The sequence below is a fragment of the Quercus lobata genome, chromosome 6 (assembly GCF_001633185.2).
Source record: "Quercus lobata isolate SW786 chromosome 6, ValleyOak3.0 Primary Assembly, whole genome shotgun sequence".
NCBI lineage: Eukaryota > Viridiplantae > Streptophyta > Magnoliopsida > Fagales > Fagaceae > Quercus > Quercus lobata.
In genome coordinates, this window is record NC_044909.1 from 1,216,068 (window position 1) to 1,225,783 (window position 9,716).

A 9,716-nucleotide genomic window follows, 5' to 3' on the forward strand; every position below is an offset into this window, starting at 1 on the left:
ATTAATTATATAATATATTTTAAATATATATTAAATATATGGGTGGGTCGAATCGGGTTTGGCGGGTTTGGAATTTTATGACCCAAACCCAACCCAACCTACTGTCAAAATTTTTTTTTGTAACCCAACCCAACCCACCAAGCCCTAAAAACCGACCTAACCCAGCAAGTTGGGTTGGGTCAGGTCAGGTCGGTTTTGGTGGGTCAGCAAGTTGGTTGCACACCCCTACTATTCATGTCGTAATTTATTTACAAGACTTGATCATATATACATAGAAATGCTAGTCAAGTGGAACTATGGAAAACCAAAAGGAATGGAGTAGCAATGAAATCTATGGAATCTAATTGGAATGCAGGGCCATAAGCCTTGTGTATATAATTAAGTCCTTCTATTTCCATTGAACCATAGCCATGAATGTCATTAGTGATGGGAATATGTACAAAATTCCCAGGCATGTGAGATGCAAAAATAGGGGAAAAGAAATACGCTAAAGAAAAATAATCGCACACAAGACAGTATTTACATGGTTCGATAGTTTGCCTACGTCCACAAAGTTGTAGGGATTTCACTATTCTCAGGAAAAATACAAAGTGCGTCAGTACAATTTTCTTTCTAAAAAAAAAACATCAAACCCATCTGTAACAATATTATTTTGGGTCGAATCATAATCCGAATCAAACACAACTAGGCTCTACTAAGCCCAACAAATCTCCCACTTGGAGACTAGTGCAATCACCAACATCAACTACAATCCTCCAAAGACAAGTGGATGAGTTCATTATGGACTCCACAAGCGGATGAGTTCATTAAGAAATCCTCAAATGGACGAGTTTATTACGAGGCCTTTAAGTGGATGAATTCATTACGAAGTCCACTTAAGTGGACAAATTCATTACCAAGTCCATAAATGGACGAGTCTGATACTTAGTACTCAAAAAGGACAAGTTAAGTCCAACAAGTAGACGAATTCATTACAAAGTCTACAAGTGGACAAGTTTATTGCGAAATCCTTAAGTGGACGAGTCTATTACGAGGTCGACGAGTGGACGAGTTTAGTGCGAGGTCCTTAAATAGACAAATTCATTACGAAGTCCATAAATGGACTAGTCTTATACCACGTCCTCAGAAAGGACAAATCATGTCCAAAGTGGATGGGTTTGCACCTAAATGCTGTTAAGTACTAACAGACGAGTTACCAAATACTAAGTGGAAGGGTTCATTCCAAAGATGCATGAAGTCCCTAAAGGACGAGCGCTCCCAACAAGACGGGAGCATCCTAACACGTACACCCGTCCTAAGATTGACGACATACGAATATATCAAAGTAAGAAATCAATACTTAAAGTGACGGATATAAAATGTTAAATAGACGCCATAATATAAAAAAGTGTTTACAACCAAAGCCCAAAAGCAAAAGGCACTTAATATTATCTGAAAATAGGACAAAATACATAAGAAATTATTATTAAAAATAAAAAAAACTAAACTAAAGGGTTCTGGACGTCTTGAACTAGAGGATTCTCGTCATCTTTGGAAGGAGGATTCTGGGTGTCTTGAGTAGAAGGATTTTTAGCATCTTGAAGAGGATCTTCAGTAGACGGGATCAAGGGAGTGACGGGTCTTTCCACAGCAGGTTGAGCAAGGATCACACCGTCATCTTTTGGATCCCGCTCTAACTGAATAGAGTTGTCGGTCTCCTCACTAACGGTGTCGCCACCTGCAGGGGTCGTCGGCAAGGGGTCGTCCCTGGTGACTTTGGATAGATCCAAGTTTGGGAAGACGGACCTGACCTGCTTCAAGCAATCCTCAAACCTGTCACCATAGTAGACTGCACAGACATCAATAAAAGGCTGTGAAGCCTTGAACTCTGTTACAACGTTAGCCCTGGTCGTCTCTACTTGCCCACAAAGAGCCGTCAGCTCCTTCTCTAAACTCGCCGTGGCCTCTTGCACCTTTTCCCACTGACTGGTCTCCTCTTTTAGTTTCTCATTCAAAGCCATCACCTCCTTGTTAAGAGTACGGAGGGCCTCCTTGTATTGATCCTGTTCATTGGTCAAGGTCTCATTGCACTTCCTAAGACGGCTAATCACCCCTTCCTCAATGATGCACCTATCTTGCAACGCCTTCATATGCACCAACGCCTAAAAATGAGTTACAACCGTCAGCTAACGAATAAACAACAGAATAGAAGAGTCTGAGAAAAGAAAATACCCTAGAGAGGTCAAAAAGACTCGACACCCCCAAATCCACCGTCTCCTGCTCGGTGCAGGGATCCAAGTTCATCTCCTTGATGATTGACTCAACCAACTTGATGGCATATCCCTTATGCGTAAAGAGACAACGAGTTCCTTGGGTGACGGGGCTCGTCGCCGTCATTAAGCTTTTGCCAGCTCCATGACTTTGCTTAGGGGGTGATGGCTTTTTGGACTGTTTGTCGCTGTAATTTTTTTTTTCTTATAATTTGGCTTCTTATCTTGAAATCCTGGATCCATTTCTATTTCTCCACGCAGGATTCGCATTCACATTCTAACAGGAAGAAAGGGCTTTGATTTGATGGCTGGCAAGTTGCTTTTCCACATGCCACATCTTTGCCCACATCATCTGTGGTAACAAAAAGAAAAAAGAAAAGGAAAGAAAAAGATAATCAGAGTGACAAAAGTCATTTCAATCCCCGCTTGGAGTCATACAGATATGAAAATCTAGAAAGAGTAGCTTGATTACGACGTATGAAGGCCTCAAGAAATTTAAAGATATTAGGAGAGAGAACAAGTAAAAGGTTTAACAACAAACCAAAGACAGGAGAGAAAAGAGGGGGCAAAAGGTAGCTTTAGCAATCCAAGGTTTGCAGAACAAACAAAACTACAAGAACACCAATGACACAAGTGGAAGCCATGTCTCACAGAAACAAAGGCAGAGTGAGAGAGAGAGAAGCTGTGTTTGTATTTAATAAGTTAACACTGTGGACTATATTAACCGCTATCAAAATATAGAGATTAAATTGACCGTGACCTCATAATGTAAAGATCAAAATGGTGTTTTCGCCAATATATTAAATACATTTATAACTTATGAGTATTAATTCTATTTGTTTTTTAATTACACAAATTAATTTTCATAAAAAAAATTAAAAAAAAAAAACCAAACGCAAATTAATTAAAAAAAAAAGTGGACTGGGTTTCAAAAAAATAAAATAAAATAAAACACACGTTCAGTGGGTTTCAATATCAGCCTCTCTACCCAATTGAGCCAGGCTTTATTGATGGACGGATATAAGCTTTATTGATATGCAGGTTTGAAATGATTAAGTGAAAATATTATTTCACATATATAATAACATCACAACCTCTTTAGTTGGGGCAAAATTCAAATCAAACAATTTATGGTTGTAATTATTCTTCAGACTCCTGCATTTTAAATTGCTAAATCCAAATGAAATTTCCAAATCACCAAAATGAGAATACAATTTACTTTTAATGTAAAGCACTAGAGTTAAATTTCTTTTTTTATAGGTAAAAGTTAATTTAATGGAAAGCACTAGAGTTAAATTTCTTTAAATCATAAAATTTTCAATCTTTCAAAGAATCAAGATCCAAATGATCAACTTCTTCAGAATGCAACAATTAAGCATCACAAAGACATAAAGATGATAGAGTAGACCAAAAAAGATGCTAATTAAAAATTCAAATGAACAGAAAATTAAAAATAATTAAAATGGAAAGAAGAATGTAATCAATTTTTTGATCCAAATACCAAATATATATATATATATATATATATCAAATACAAACAAGACTGTTGTTGTAATACATTCAAACGTTTTTTATACTATAATACATATGCTGCATACCTTTGTCTGGACGGGTTTATATAAGCACACTCAAAAGGAACAAACAGCCATTTGACATAGATTAAAAGACCCAGAATTCAAAAATTGAAGATTATGTGAAACAATGAATGAGGTAGGACAAAACTTTGGGTCTGTTGGAACTTGGAAGTAATGTAAAAGCAAGCAGGTCAAACCTTTGGGTTTGTTGGAAGAAAAGAAATAGAAAGCAATATTAATTTGTCCGGTACCCAAATGCAATATTAATAATGAATCGCTTGATTTGGATAACAACTTTTGAGGGTTTTTGGTGATATTCAATATTCGGTTATCTTTTTTCCTCTTCTCTCTTCAAATTTCTTCCCAAATCAGAAGGATAAATATTTGTGAACTCAGTGATTTTTTTTTTTCTACATTGTTTTTTTTTCCTTTCTTGTTTTCTTTTCTAAACCAAACAAAGGAAAATAGTATTTTCTCCTCTATTTTCTTCACCTCCTTTTCCATCCTTTGCATTTTCATCCTAACCAAATGGAGCCTTAAAGCACTTAAAGATCCTCCACGCACTACCACCACTTTAAATACCAGCACCCCTTGCCATTCTCTCATTGCACAACAACCCCCTAGACTTAGCATTTAACAATTCTTTGTGAACAAAAAAAGAAAAAAAAAAAAGACATACCATTGTCTACGTACTATGATCAGGCCACATACCATCCTTTATGCATTGTGATCAAGCTGCAATACCTCACCCGATGAAATAGCTTAACACAAAGAATACAAAGTCAAAATAAATGTATTAATATAACATATAGAGACATTACTTAACCCAAAAATTGAGTATGAGTCTAACTATATTATATTAATTACACACCGTTCTTACTATCATTCTATGTGGACGTGTATACCCAGCAATTTATACAATGCCCAACCACCACACCATCCCGGCATTCCCATTGCAAGTGCTGTCACCCTATGACTACCACTAGCTATCATTACCACCTTTTAGTAATACCCCTACTGGAACCTCAACAGCTAGTACTCTATGTTGCACGGACACGGACACGGACACAGGGATACAACAATTTTTGAAAAATAAAGACACGACACGGCGGCGACACGGCGGTTAAATAATTAATTAAATTTTATATTTAGGCACATTTTTTAATATTTTTAGACATAAAATACATTTATGTCTAGAATTCAAATTATGTAAGAACTACAAGTAAACTAACATCCAAAGTAGTACAATAATACTATAGTAGGACACTAAAAAAAAAATTATAAATTATAAGTTATAACTAATTAAAAAAAAAAAGGACAGAGGGCACCCACAGGCCACAACAGTAATTAAAAAAAAAAAAAAAAAAAAACGCGTTATAAATAAGTAATAGTACACCCACCCATTCACCAAAATTAACATCTGAAGAAAAAAAAAAAAAAAAAAAAAAAAAAACAAAGAGAGAACAGAGAAGAGAATCGGACTTGTTGTCCGTGCCGAGAGAGATAGAGATCAGAAGGGACAGAGGGCACGACGTCGACGTCGGAGCTTGCCGATTGGCCCGATCTAACTCTGGCGAGGGACAGAGGGCAACGACAACGACAGAGGGAGGGTGGGTTGATTGTTGAGAAGAACTTGAAATGGTTTATTGTTTTAGGGTTATCACAGAATCAACGGTATTGGTAAGTTCACCTGTCAAAATCTGTGATTTTTTTTTTTTTTTTTTTTTTTTTTTTTTTTTTTTTTTTTTTTTACTGCTGGCGTGTCGGAGTTGCGTTGGCGCTGTGTAAGAGCCGTGTCGGAGAAACGAAAAAAAGAAAAGAAAAAAGGGACACCACCGGACACCGGAATCTGGCGCGTCATTCCCGTTCTGGTGTCCGACACGACGCCAAAAATGGCGTGTCGGTGCAACCTAGCTAGTACTACTATCTGTAACCATAGTCATCTATAATTAAGGAATACTAATTCAACTTGTAAAATAAGCTATTAACATAATAAAAGATGGGATACATTTACATATTTAACAGAAATTCAACTTGTAAAATAAGCTACTAGCATAACAAAAGATAGCATACATTTATTTAGTGAACAGAAATTAGCTGCTTGGGCTATCCAAAAAAAAAAAAAGAAATTAGCTGCTTGGGGCTCTACACCCTCGAACTCTGCACTGAACCCATAACTGATCATCGCGATTTAATCTCACACGAGAAACCGAATGTTTCTCTTCTCATTTTCCAACAAAACATATAGCCTCCTAATCACCCGATCCATCTCGACTTTTGTACTCCCATCCACTTCTAAGAAGCTAATCAGATCAGTGATACATGCTACCTGCTCTTCTAAGTTCTTGATCAAAGCCATCAGATTGCTCTCAATTTTCCCACGGCTTTCAGAATCAGCTAACAGCGCGTGCTCAGTTGTGAATATGGGGTCGTCATCTTCAGTGGCGGCTTCTACCTGAAATAACTCCGGCTGCTTTGATAAGAGCTCTTCAGCCTCTTCTTCTGGTTGTAAACTGGGCTCGTTTATGCCCAATGAATTCCAGATGAAATTGATACAATCATCCAAGCCATTGTTCCCATCCTCTTGATTAATCAATATCTTCCTTAATTTTTCATCCCCAATATCTTCCTTAATTTTTCATCCCCCTTCTTAGAACTTAAGAGACCAAACAACTCCTCTTTGTTTTTTACCAATTGTCGACCAAAACTTTTCAGATTATCCAAATGAAAACGAGTCACACCATATCTTTGGTAAACCAAATGACGACCCCTAAAAAAAAGAAGCAATGTTCAGATATATTCCAAACTACTACAGTACTGAAAATAATCCACAGCTTTTGTAGGAAAGTGCAAATATTATGACTATAGAAAAATATCCAAGAATTAAACAATAGAAGTTGGTGTATCAATATTCTCACACACATCCAATCTCTAATACACCCATAGTTCTCTCACAAATAACAAAAAATAGAGAAAACATTGCACCCTATTTCTCACCTTCACCTATATACCCATAGTTCTCTCACAAATAACAAAGAATAGAGAAAACATTGCACACTATTTCTCACTTTCACTCTTATTGACACAAATATTCCCATAGTTCTCTCACAAATAGCAAAGAATAGAGAAAACATTGCACCCTATTTCTCACCTTCACTCTCATTGACACAGAACTCACACAAATATGCACTAGTCAATTTCTCGCCTTCACTCTCTTTTTCTTCTCTATAATTGCGATTGCTTTGCACCAAAATTGCTATAAAACTAGTCCTAAAACAATTAGGACACAGTGTTTTACATGAAATAGGAAGATAGGGAAATAGGGTTGGCAATGAAATAGACTTCAAGTTTTGTACAGCACTCCAAAACAATCATTGCTTAAGTTGAATTCAAGCCACCGACTTCACATCTAGTCCCTCTCCATACAATCAGTTGTACTGTATAATAGCAGTACATGCTGATCAGCCCAATACAAAGTTGCTTCTTGGATCACATCCAATAGCCATCTTGATCATTTACATAGCGCAAGTGTCAAGAATCATAAGATGATAACAATAATGCCATGAAGAGTTTTAAGAATTGAGATACTGTGCCAAGAATGCAAAGAAAGAGTTTTTATTTTTTTAAAGAAGAGAATGCAATGAAGAGTGAGGTATATACACACCCGTCGAAGCCATCGATTCTGAACCCATCACTGGCAATGATCTTTTTGATACTTATGTCCTTAGGTTCCTTCTTAACCTTCTTTCTTCTGGGAAGCCTGTTTTCATGGACTTCTTCTGTGTCTTCAGGGACTTCTTCTTCTTGGCACAAAGTTGCTTCTTGGATCACATCCAATAGCCCTCTTGATCATTTACATAGCGCAAGTGCCAAGAATCTCAAGATGTTAACAATATTAATGCAATGAAGAGTTTTAAGAATTGAGATACTGTGCCAAGAATGCAAAGAAAGAGTTTTTATTTTTTTAAAGAAGAGAATGCCATGAAGAGTGAGGTATATACACACCCGTTGAAGCCATCGATTCTGAACCCATCACTTGCAAGTTGCAATGATCTTTTTGATACTTCTGTACTTAGGTTTCTTCTTAACCTTCTTGCTTCTGGGAAGCCTGTTTTCAGGGACTTCTTCTGTGTCTGCCATGAGAAGAGTATGGAGAATGTGGACTGATGAGGGTTTAAGAATTTGGCTGGTCAATGGGACGGGAACCAGGTTCACAGGTTGTTGAGACTGCATTTGAATGCATCGACAGCATGGTGAAAGTAATGTCATTTTTTTTTTTTTTTTTTTTTAATGACACTCTTATCCTTACTTTTTTTTTTTTTTTTTGAGATGACACTTCTCCCTACTTTTGTTCGAAAATCTGGATTCTTGATATTTTTGGAATGGACCCTGTTAATGTGTGCATAGAAAAAAAGTGGAGAGAGAAAGAAGGGGAATCTCTTAAAGACTTATTAAGTATTTTTTTTTTTTTTTTTTCTAAAGAGAAAAAAAGACTTCATAAGTTCACATATTTTTCTACTAGTGCTTCCCTTGATTCCTTCCTAGCTAGTAACTTTATTGTGTCCACGCCCCGGTTAAAATTGGAGTTGAAGTTTGCTGTCCCTCAAGAATATCCTATAACAAATAATTGTTGTCCCTCAAGAATACACTCTATAACAAATAATAAAGACACATGAATTTATTTGACTAAGCATACCGGGTTATAAAAATAAATAAAATGTTGCTTTGCAAGTTTCACAAAATAAATTGAGCGCAAAAACATAGCAAAAGGTGCTGTGAGATTATACTTACACGGTGTAAGTTACACTACAGCGTAATTGTTGGATTACATTTTAAATTTTTTTTGGATACTATTTGAATGTACGTGGGCTTTCTTTTTAATAGAACCATGGTTTTAAAAAAACCAGTTAACCGGTTTTTAACGGCTCGGTAAATTAAGCAAAGTTGGTGAGGCAGCAAAATTGCTTTGTTGAAGTGAATGAGGAGAGTGTATGATTTCTCTTATTCTTCTTCTTCCTTTTATATTTATGTTTTTTGTTGCTTGTCTATTGCCCCTCGACTGTGCTACATGAGGTCTCTGTATTTTTATTTTATTTTTATTTTATATAAAATATATCATTATATCATTTTTATTTTAATCTGGGATTTTTCTTCTTTTTTAATATGCTATTTTAACCAATTTAATATTAATAACATCTTTATATATATATATATATATATATATGTGGGGTTAAGGGCCCGGATCACATACTGGGCCTTGGGCCCTGTCCGAGGAGGTAAGTAATCCGAAGACAAGCAAGCAGTACAAATTGTTTTGAGTTAGACTTTACGAACAAAACATGGAACGGGAAGGTTGTCCGAGGAGGAATGTCTCCTCATACCGGCTAAGAATAGGTCAAACACCGGACCTAATGATTAAGGTGACCTCCCAGGATGCATCAACGAAAAGGACGTACCCCAGAAACGTGCAAGAGAGAAGAAAACCCCAAAAAAAAAAAATATCTGAAGGAAAGCTGTTACCACCGCATTAAATGCACTACAGCTACTTTTCTAGCCGTATTTATGTGAAGAAAACCCCTAAACAGTATTGCCTTGGCAAGCGCAACTTACAGAAAGCCAAGAATGGTGCCTAATAGGACAGGTACTCAAGTAAGGGTTTAGATGGTCAACAAGTGTAAGATCAAGATGGTCTAGGAAGGACTATATAACATGAAAGACCCTCCATGAAGAGAAAGGAGAAAAACTATAAACAAATCTGTAATAGAGCTTTAAGCGTAAAATATTTAAGAATCAGCGTTCTCGGACCAGTCCGAGAATATTATTCCTTAACAAACTTCTGTTGTCTTTCTCTTTTTGGCATCAAAACCTGTTCTTCTGTTATTTGGTTCACGTA

At 36.5% G+C, this 9,716-nt stretch overlaps 1 long non-coding RNA gene across 1 annotated transcript; it reads right to left on the reverse strand.

The window, feature by feature from the left end:
• Window positions 1–5,834: 5,834 nt before the first annotated feature.
• On the reverse strand, window positions 5,835–8,030 carry LOC115950781. Its single transcript, XR_004083113.1, has 3 exons — window positions 7,829–8,030; window positions 7,488–7,667; window positions 5,835–6,593 (listed from the first exon to the last, which is right to left on the reverse strand). It is a non-coding gene; the product is annotated as an uncharacterized LOC115950781 (long non-coding RNA).
• Between the last annotated feature and the right edge of the window lie 1,686 nt (window positions 8,031–9,716).